The following is a 10702-nucleotide window of genomic DNA, read 5'->3' as shown; positions in this document are numbered from 1 at the left end:
TGTTCAGTTTACATTATTAACGTGCGTTATGGATTACTTTCCCCACTGCTGAGCATGTACCTCAAACTAGTAAGCAGTATGCTTTGGTCATGAGGACAACGTATTGACTGCTAGATATTGCACTTGCTCTCAAATTAAGTTTAAAGACGTGTAGTCGGTATTACGCATCGCATCACATTGAGACTGCTTATAAAGTGTATAGTAATGTCTATCTAAAAGCAGTAAAGAAAACGGGTGAGTAGAGCAATAGTGAGAAGATATTTAATTGAAGTACTGTCACAGGACTGGAATCTAATGGGGTAAGTACACTGGTAAGGCTAGAAGTTTTGGAATTTTTATTTTTATAAATTTTAATTAGTATTTAAAGATAGACCAGATAAATTAATTTAGCATGAAATGTAACATTAATTTGATAATTTACAATCATTGTTCAATTCAAATCTACAAGATCAAATTAATTTCAAAAGAATCGTAGCATTAAATGGTTCTGTAACTTTTGGAAGTTGAAATCTAAGACGTTTTGGAAATAGGTATTAAGTAAAACGTATTTTGTTAACTATCCTGTAAAATGAAGTAGCATCAGGATAAGAAAACTAGCAGATAGAATAGAACAGCCTTTACGTCATATGCATGAAAATGGGTGCAGTGAAAAGTTTGGAATGTCGCCTCTCGGCACCATCTTAGGTATAGCATACCTAGGTACAGATACTTCAAATGTTTGTTACAAGATCGAAATAGTATAAAAAATAGATTAGCATAGGAATACAGTGTTTTAAAAGTCCAGAATGAGAATGAAAAGTGTCTTTAAAGTACTCGGGTTATAGTCCTTTTCCAACATGAGTCCATGCCCACCGAGTTTCAGAACACAAGGCCATGCGCTGGCCTCTGTCCAGGACTCGCCCTGCTCCGTGCTCTGGGACTCGGCATGTGACTTGTCTTGTTTCCATGCTCCTGCATTCTCCAGGTTGGGTACTTTAAGAAGTTAAAAGTTGGGGAGGGGGGTGGAAAGAAAAACTGCAGCAAAGAGGGAAAATAAAACGAAGAAAAAGGAACTGGTGAGCAGAGGAGCTCCGACTGGAGCATCTTACTCTGCCGCCATCCTGTCCAACAGGTGAGTAACTGGCAAATCTTTATATATTTAAATGTATGTTTAATAGTCAAATAAGTAGAGGCATGGCAGGAAGGAGATTGGGAAAGCAAAAGGATTAGAGAAACAGGAGAAACAAACATCAATCCAGGAGTGGTACATTCCCTCTCTCGTGCCAGGGTCAAGAATATCACTTGAGTATCTGTGAAGCACACGGGTGATATTTTAAGAAAAGGATTTTCTCATTTAAAACAGAGATGAAAAATATTTACTCTGAAGAGCATAGATCCCTACAGCACAAGAACAGGCCCTTCAGCCCACCAGGTCTGTGTTAATCATGATGCCTTTCTAAACTAATCCCTCCTGCCTGCACATGGTTCATGTCCCTCTATTTCCTGCTGTTCATATGTCTAAGGTCATCAGCCTGTAGAACGCTCTTTCCGAGAGATCAGTAGATACAGAGTCATTGAACATTTTTACTGCAGTCCTGACTAACAACGGAGTCATAGCGTGTTTTGGGGGTAGGGAGGAAAGTGGGGTTGAAGCCACAGTCAGATTAGCTATGATCATGCCAAATGGTGAGCAGACTCAAGGGAGTGAATGACCTATTCTTGCTTCTAATTTGTATGTTAGATCTAAAAAGGAGGGTGTCATGGTCTGTATTGGTACCAACAACCTAGTTAGAAAGAAGGATGAGATATTAGGCCACTAGGGATGAATAGATCCTAGCTAAGTTAAAAATCACACAACGCCAGGTTATAATCCAACAGGTTTAATTGGAAGCACTAGCTTTTGGAGCACCACTCCATCAGGTGGTTGTGGAGGACACAATTGTAAGACACAGAATTTATAGCAAAAGTTTACAGTGTGATGTAACTGAAATTATACATTGAAAAATACCTTGATTGTTTGTTGGGTCTTTCATCTGTTAGAGTGACCATAATAGTTTCACTTCTTTCATATGTAGATCACAAAACTTTTTTAAAAGTTACATTCTCAGGTTAACTGGAACAATTGGTGTCAGCCAGATAATGTGTTGAAGGTGTTAGCCCCCTTTTTTCCCCGTCTGTGCCATAATGTTTACAGATTCTAACCTAAAAAGTGAGTTAACAGAGTCTTACATGGATTCATGCATTTTTTGAGCAAAGTACAATGTAACTCTGCAAGTACAAATTCACCCCACAAACGTATATGTGTGCATGTGGGTTTTGTGTGCCTGTCCATCCGTACTGTCGTGGGGGGTTGTGAGTGTGAGAGACAGTGTCTTTGAGTGTGTGTATGTGAGTGTAGAGTGTCTAAGTCTGTGAGAGGGTGCATGTTTGAGTGTGGGAGTGTGTGTCTCTGTAGCAGTGTGTATGTGTGTCTGAGGTGGGGGGGGTTGGGAGTGTCTGTGAGAGAGAGTGTGTGTGTGTGTGAGTGTAAAGTGGTCTAAGTCGATGAGAGGATGAATGTGAGAGTGTGGGAGTGTCTTTGTGTATACATGTGTATGTGTGTGTATCGGTGTGGGTGTCTGTGTGTGTGTGTATAGTGCAATAGTGGTCACTTGTAATGTGACATGAACCCAAGGTCCCAGTTGAGGCCCTCCCTATGGGTACGGAACTTAACTATCGACCTCTGCTTGGCCACTTTTCCCTGCTGCCTGTCCCAAAGTCCACCTTGGAGGATGGTCACCAGAAGGTCCGAGGTCGAATGTCCCGGACCGCTGAAGTGTTCCCCAAGTGGGAGGGAACACTCCTGTCTGTTGATTGTTGTGTGGTGCCCATTCATCCGTTGCTGTAGTCTTTGCTCGGTTTCTGTAATGTACCATGCCTCCAGACATCCTTGCCTGCAACGTTGGCTGAGTCACATGAGTACCTGCCATGTACATGGTGGGAGGTGTCCCCACGTGTAGTGGTGGTATCCATGTCCACACTCTGACACGTCTTGCAGCGGCTACCTTGACAGGGTTGTATGGAGTTGTCCTGAGAGCCGGGCAGTTTGCTACGAACAATGATCTGTTTGAGGTTTGGTGGTTGTTTAAAGGTGAGCAGTGGAGGTGTGGGGAAGGTCTTGGCGAGGTGGTCATCCTCATCCTAGCTAGGACGTCAAAGGTAGTAATCCTCAGTGACCTCTTGTTGCCGTATACTGATATATATTGAAATAGGGTAGAACACATAGATATATGACTGCAGACAGGTGCAAGAGGAAGCACTTTAGACTCCTGTTGCTATACCACATAGACTGTATTGGGTCACGAAAGTGATTAACCACCATTTTGTCAAGGGCAATTAGGGATGGACAGTAAATGCTGGCCTAGCTCGCAACAGCCACATTCTGTAAATGAATAAAATAAATCCATTAACGTTCTCTGCCCCACTTTCATTTTTAAAATTATATATGTATATGTAACTTAGCCTCCATGTGTCCATACTTTCTCAGCATGAGTTGAAGTCAGTGTTGGAACGCTTACTTTAAAAGTCCAAATTCCATTGTACTTGAATGACTTTAAACATGCTGTATACTATCAATCTCTCAAGAAAGTCCATTATGGTACAGTATTGAGATATACATCAAATATCATTGCATTGAAATGTTCCAGAAAAGGTTCCTTATGGACAAACTTTGGTATTTGTGCTTTAGGGCACCTAGTACCATACTAATGAAGAAGCAGTCCCCCACTCTGGGTTAGGTGAGAAATTGAATAGGAACAAGGAATATTTCTGAAGTAACCCTCCAAAAGATGAAACAATAACAGAAATTGTTGGCAAAACTCAACATATTTAGCAGCATCCATGGGCAGAATGTAGAATTTGTGATTCAGGTTCAGTGATATTTTTTCAGAACTCCACAGGTAAATCATTGCTTCACCTGGAAGGTGTGTCTAGTGAGGAGGGAGGAGGTAAATGGATGGGTGTTACACCTGTGGCTGCCTGGTAAGGTGCTGTGGTAGCATAGGGAGGTGTTGGGAATGAAGGAGGAGTAGACCAGGGTGTGCTAGAGGGAATTGTCCCTATGGAATGCTGACAAAGGAGGGGAGCAGAATATGCATCTGGTTGTGGCATCATGTTAGAGACGGAAATGGCAGCTAATGATCTTTTTGAATGCTGATGGGATGGTAAGTGAGGACTGCGATCACTGTCAATGTTGTGGAAGAGAAGAGAAGGGATGAGTGCAGCAATGTGGGGAATGGGCTGGACATGGTTGCCCTGTCAACCATGGTAGCAGGGAATCAGAGGTTGCAGAAAAAGGACATTTCTGATGCCTCCCTGTGAAAGTTAGCATCATCAGAAGAGATGCAATGGAGACAGAGAAACTGGGGGTGGTGCGTGTGTCGGGGGGTGGGGGGGAGGAGGAGGAAGAGGAATGGTGTTGGGATGGAGTCCTTAGAGGGAGCTGGGTGTGAAGTGACTGTGCGAGTTGGTGGGTTTGTCACAGATACTGGTAGCCAGCCTATCCACAGAAATGGAAACAAGAGATGTTGAGGAAGAGAAGGGAGGAGTTGGAGATGGGTCAAGTGAAGGTGAGGGCAGAATAAAAGTCAGAAGAAATCTCTTCAAAACAGAAGAGGGAAGCGGACCAATGATGTCATCGATGTACGAGACAACAAGTTGTGAGGAGAGATTAGAGTCAGATTGGAACAAGGAATGATCCATGCACGCCACAAAGAATCAGGCAAATCTGGGAACCTATAGCCACCCCTTTGACCAAAGAAATGCAGCTATCACGTGAGTAGTGTTGACTTTGCAATTTTGTTCAAGCCCCTTTCTTCACCCGCTTCAGTGTAGAGTTGAGAATAGGTTGACTATAGACAATAGGTATTAACTACAAATTTCTTCAAGGCCAACCTCAGAGACTTCAGCATTTATGTTGACATTTCAGCACAGTACTAAAGTAACTGCAGTTTCTAAGCTGTGATCTTTTGAATAAGCCATTCAGGTAAGGCCTAAAGGGCACTCTCTAATGGATGTGAATGATCCCATGATACTTAGTGTAGAAGAGGAAGCAGTGTTGTCAGTCCTGCCAAGTATTTATCACTCAACTAAAACTGGTTTTCTGGCTATTTATCTAATAGGACCTTACAGAAAACCAGTTGGCTGTTATAAGAAGTTGGAGAAGGAGTGGACAGTATGGTCTGCTGAGCTTCATCTTCCATTCAATATGATGATTCTCTGTCTAAAGTCTAATCTTCTGCTCACATCATAACTGTTTTCTGCATAAGTCCCTCCACTTAAAAACAGCATGTGGTTCAATTTTTAATGTAATTAATGTTCCATGTCATGTAAAAAAGCATGATTTGACAATATTTGACCATGGGCTATAAAGATATATTGGGACAGGTGAGCAAATATTTGGTCAAAGAGGTAGATTTTAATAAGAAAAGTCAAACATTTAATGAAAGAGAATTTGGGCTCCTAAATGGTTGAAGGCACAATCCCAATGCTGGGGTGGAGGCGATGATCGAGATGGGAGGGTCAAGACCTTTGACTGCAAGAAATGTAAATTCCAAGATTGAGGCATTTTGGGATGGAGATCCCATTTAGACCAATGTATACACAGATTACAGGTGAACAAGACTGCAAGTTAGGACTCAGGTGATCGAATTTTGGATGAGCTCCATTTTATGGAGGGCAGAATGTGGAATCATTTAATCAAGCCTGGTGACAATAATTGCACATTTGAGAATTTCTTTAGTAGATGACATGAGGCAGGGGCAGAGACTCGCAATATTAGATTGGAAGTAGGATGTGTTGCTGTACAATGCTTTGGGCTGTAAAAAGTCTTAAAAGTTGCTATATGCTTTCCAGGTTTAGTTGACACTACTCTTGTTTCAAGCTATGGTTTTTATTTCAAGTCCTATGCTGGACTGAAATCATGGTAAATGCAGAGAGTATATCTAGTCTGATTCCATGAATGGAAAAGATCCTCTGTAATCATTGGTCAAACAAGAACAAAACATGTTCTCCTGTGCAATGTGTGCTTCTGCAAACCATCTCCAACAGATCAGCAACTATTAATCGCACTAGTGTTTGTGAGTTTGTACTGTGTGCATATTTAGCTAATGTGTCTTTCTGCATTGTAACGAGTCTACTTCAGAAGTACCAAAATGAATGTCAGGCACATTCAAATACAGAATCAGCAAGGCAGCTGAGGTTTTTAACCCTTGGTATTTGACAGATTAGCATAGACTGTTCAATGTGATCAAATTCATCCAATTTAGACCAGGAGGAATTCTAATAGTGTAAAATGATACACCAAAATGGTTAAACTGTGGACACATTTTTATCTATGTGCATTCTCTTTCATTAAATGTTTCACTTTTCTTATTAAAACCTACCTTTTTGACCAAATATCTGCTCACCTGTCCCAAAATGTCTATAGCTTATGATCAAATATTGTCAAATAATGCTTTTTTGCATAGAACATCCATTACATTAAAAATGGAACTGTTACTCATCTGCCAGTATTGTTCATTTCTCTTGTAATTTGTTGCTGTGAAACAACATTATCATTAACTGACAACCAACCGAAAATACTATTGCTCTTTCTTCCCTTCACTATTCCCACCATTCAGCCTTTTATGTAATCTCCTCTTCCTGTTCTGACTTGAAATGTTAATCTCTTGCTTAAATAATGGGATAATTTCCGGTCAGGTACCTGACTCATTGTTTACATGTCTAGCTGTTGCTGTTTCCCAAAGCAAATATCATCCTACTTTGTGGTTCCCAGTTTGGGAGAATGGTCAAGGATCTGACAAAAGATGGATTTCTAACTAAAGGAACCACCATATGGTTTACAAGGACAGGCAGTGAAAGGAAACTTGGAAAAGCTGATCCCTAGGTGTCTTACTCTTACCTGTAGATCCTACTGAAGGGGTCTGAGGGTTTGCAGTGAGATGTGTTCTCTCGAGCACAAATGAAAGAGAGCATCTCCATGCAAGCAAGCAGGATTGGAAGGGACTGAGGAAGTCAGCAGTAGGAGTGTTTGAAGACCGTGTACCAGGAGGACCGAGGACCACCAGAGGATGGGAAAGTTGGCTGGTATACCCCTAACATGTTCAGCATTCTCCTGCATATTTGTCAAGATATAACACTTTAAAGCACAACTCATTTTCTGCTGGCATCACTTCCACTTAGGAGAAAGTGAGGACTGCAGATGCTGGAGGTCAGAGTCGTGAGTGTGGTGCTGGAAAAACACAGCAGGTCAGGCAGCATCCGAGGAGCAGGAGGAACAGGCATCGCTTCCACTTACACCCAGCCTATTGCGTCTTGCCCCCAGCCTATCTTCAATTTTCATAAAAAGGTGTCCTTCAATCCTTCCCACAAAGGATATTGTCAGCACAAACACATATCTGACATTTCTTTTTGTAAAAGAGAACTGTACTTGGCGAGTGGCAAAGAGAAGAAGCTTACCACCAACCCCCCTCCACCTCCAGTGACATGCACTTTTGTCGGCCACTGGTGCAATGTGAACATTTGGCTCCACTGGAAGGTGATCTTGTTGCAGGAGGTGGAGGATCTCGACAACAACTTACCCCGATAGCCTAAGCCTCCTGGGACACTGAAGCTTGAGACATGTTGGGAGATTGACCCTGAGCCTGTAGCCCCCATGTAAGGGTCTCAGTTTATTCATATATTTGTACCTCAGAAGATTGAACCGAATATATTAAAACGACAGCAGAAATGACCAAAAAAGTGGAGGAGGGAAAAAGGGCACTTGGGTAAATTCAAATTATTCAGGAAGCATCAACATGGTAATGTGAAAGGAAAATCATGTTTGACCAAACTTTTGGAATTCTTTGAGGAGCTAACACGTGCTGTGAATAAAGAGGGACTGAGGAATGTACAGTCCTTAGATTTCCAGAAGGAGAAAGGACTGCAGGTGCTGGCGATCAGAGTCAAAAAGGCGTGGTGCTGGAAAAACACAGCCAATCAGGCAGCATCCGAGGAGCAGAAGGGTCCACGTTTTGAGCATAAGCTCTTCAAGAATGTTCTGATGAAGGACACGTTCCTGATGAAGAGCTTATGCTTGAAATATTGACTCTCCTGCTCCTCAGAAACTACCTGACCAGCTGTGTTTTTCCAGCACCACTCTTTTTGACTTAGATTTCCAGAAGACATTTAGTAAGGTGCCACAAAAATTATTGCAGAAAATAAAATTTCATGGTGTCTCATATAGATCAATGCTGCGACTAAAACCATTTATAATTGATATAAATGACTTAAATGAAAGGATGGAAGATACGATTGCAAAATTTACTGATAATAAAAAGGTATGTAGGAAAGTAAATTGTGAAGAGAATGCAAAGAGATTGCAAAAAGACAGACAGTTTGAGTGAGTGGACAAAAATGTAGCGAGTATAATGTGAGAAAATGTGAAGTTGTCTATTGTGGCAGCAAGAATAAAAAAGCATTTTATCTAAGTGATGAGAAATTGCAGAGGGATTTTGGTGCTTTCCTGCATGAACCTCAAAAGGTTTGAATGCATGTGCAGCAAGAAATTAGGAAAGTTAATAGAATGTGATTATTTATCATGAGAATTGAATACAAAAGTAGAGAGGTAATGCTTCGGTTTACAGGGCATTGGTGAGACTGCACCTGAAGTGCTGTACACATACTTTATGTAAGGAAGGATTGAAATGCATTGAGTGCAGTTCAGGGAAGGTTTATTAGGCTAATACCTATAAATGAGCATTCTATCCAGGCCTCTTAGTATTCTGTAAGTTTCAGTTAAATCCTCCCTCATCCTCCTAAATCCAGACTCCTCAGCCTCTCTTCATATGGTAAGTCCCACGGCCTTGGTGAGGGATCTGGATGTCCTTGTGCATGAATCATAGAAGATTAATATGCAAGTACAGGAAGTAACTAGGAATGCTAATGAAATGGTACAGTTTATCATGAAGGGAACCAACAGAAAAGTAGGGAATCTCATGTTTCCATTACACAGGCCACTGATATGATCATCTCTGGAGTACCATGCACAGTGTCAGTCATCTTATTTAAAGAGGGCTATAAAATGCAGTTTAGAGAAAGTTTACTTGGGTAATACCTGAAATGAGCAGTTGCCTTATGAGGAAAGGTTTGCCAGGCTTGGCTTCTATCTGCTGGAATTCAGAAGAGAAAGACAGGACTTGATTAAAATATACTAAATGGGTGAGGGTCTTGTCAGGGCAGCTATGGAAGGGATGTTTCCTCATAGGCAAATCTAGAACTAGAGGTCACTGCTTAATAAGGTTATGCCTTTGGAAGACCTTTTAGAGGTTGTGGAAGCAAAAGTCCTTCAATATTTTAAAGGTAGAGGTAGATAGATTCTTGTGAAACACAGGGAGAGAGATCAGGAGTAGGTGGGAATATGAATTTGAGATTGCAACCAAATCAGCCATGGACTTATTGACTGACAGAACTGTCTGGAAGGAGTTGAATATCCTCCTCCTGTGCTAGATTCTGATGTGCTGCTGGTTTTGTGACCATCCACTTGAAACTGAGTGTTGAGGAGGAGGCAGTTGATGCAGCTGCTAGTGTAGCTCCCGCTGGTGACATGACTTCTGCTCTTGTCCCTCAGTGGAGCTGGAAGTTGCAAAGCAAAACGTGGTGAAGACCGACTGCTGGGAAATGTAACTGAGCGAATGAAATGCTAGACAGATGAAGTGTCTTCCAAGAAGTTGACAATCGCAAAAGAAATGATGGCACACTCTGGGAGAAAAAAGTTACTTTGAACAGCAGTCTTCTTACCTTGCCAAGGCTAGAGCTCTTCTTTGTAATTGATCAGAGACTTCCCAGTTTGTCAATTTCACTGAGGGTAAAAAAACTTATGTAGATGCCTCAGTAATGCTGATGAACTGCAGAGACAAACTGGAAACCAAGCACTATTGAGGAAACAGGATTTCATGGTAAATATGCCCCCTTGTTGGCCTTTTATTTCTTACTAGACCCACAGAACCTGGAACCGTCCAAAGAGAAAATTGGTAGAGGGCAGGATGCCATTGGCATCTGATCTTACATGGTTTTCTGTGTCTATAATCCTGTTTTCTGAAAACTTCCTCTATTTGACTGGGGAAATTCTGCCCATTATCTGTACTTTTCTCTCCATTGTCACTGCAAACCTGCCTTGTGTTTTTCAGAATTTATCTTTATTTCAGGTTTGTGGTATTTTGCCTTGTAGCCTAAACAAACGGATAGCAAAACATGTAAGTGTGTATGCTTTGCAGAGCCTTGCAAGCTGCCGGATTTACCACAAATGTTGCAGTGTGGACCTTTCCAACATCCCTGATCCTTAAAATTGATCAGCTTGAATTGGCAACCATACTGTTATTTGTTGGATGCAAGTAAAGGAAGGGTGGGGATAGTAGAACTCTAGAAACTTTCAACAGCTAATGGTCAGCAAAACAACCCACTGACTCATAAACTGATTCCTTAAAAGATTACAAGCGCTTCTGTGCTCTGCTTACAAGGATAACACTGTTTCCAGACCACAGTTTCAATCTGGACAGGACATGCAGGCGAGTAACACAAAAGGTAATTTCAGGAATCTAGAATTTAAAAATATTTGGAATGGTTACAGAATTTGAGTTTCTTTGAAAGAGAAATTCCATGGTCTATCATATTGAGATTACGAAGTGAGCTGGCAAAATCTTGCACT

This window comes from Chiloscyllium plagiosum, unplaced genomic scaffold (assembly GCF_037043375.1).
Source record: "Chiloscyllium plagiosum isolate Xiang-an unplaced genomic scaffold, Cpla_swu_hap1 HiC_scaffold_15, whole genome shotgun sequence".
NCBI lineage: Eukaryota > Metazoa > Chordata > Chondrichthyes > Orectolobiformes > Hemiscylliidae > Chiloscyllium > Chiloscyllium plagiosum.
The sequence above is the reverse complement of the archived record's forward strand: the minus strand, read 5'-3'. Positions refer to the sequence as shown.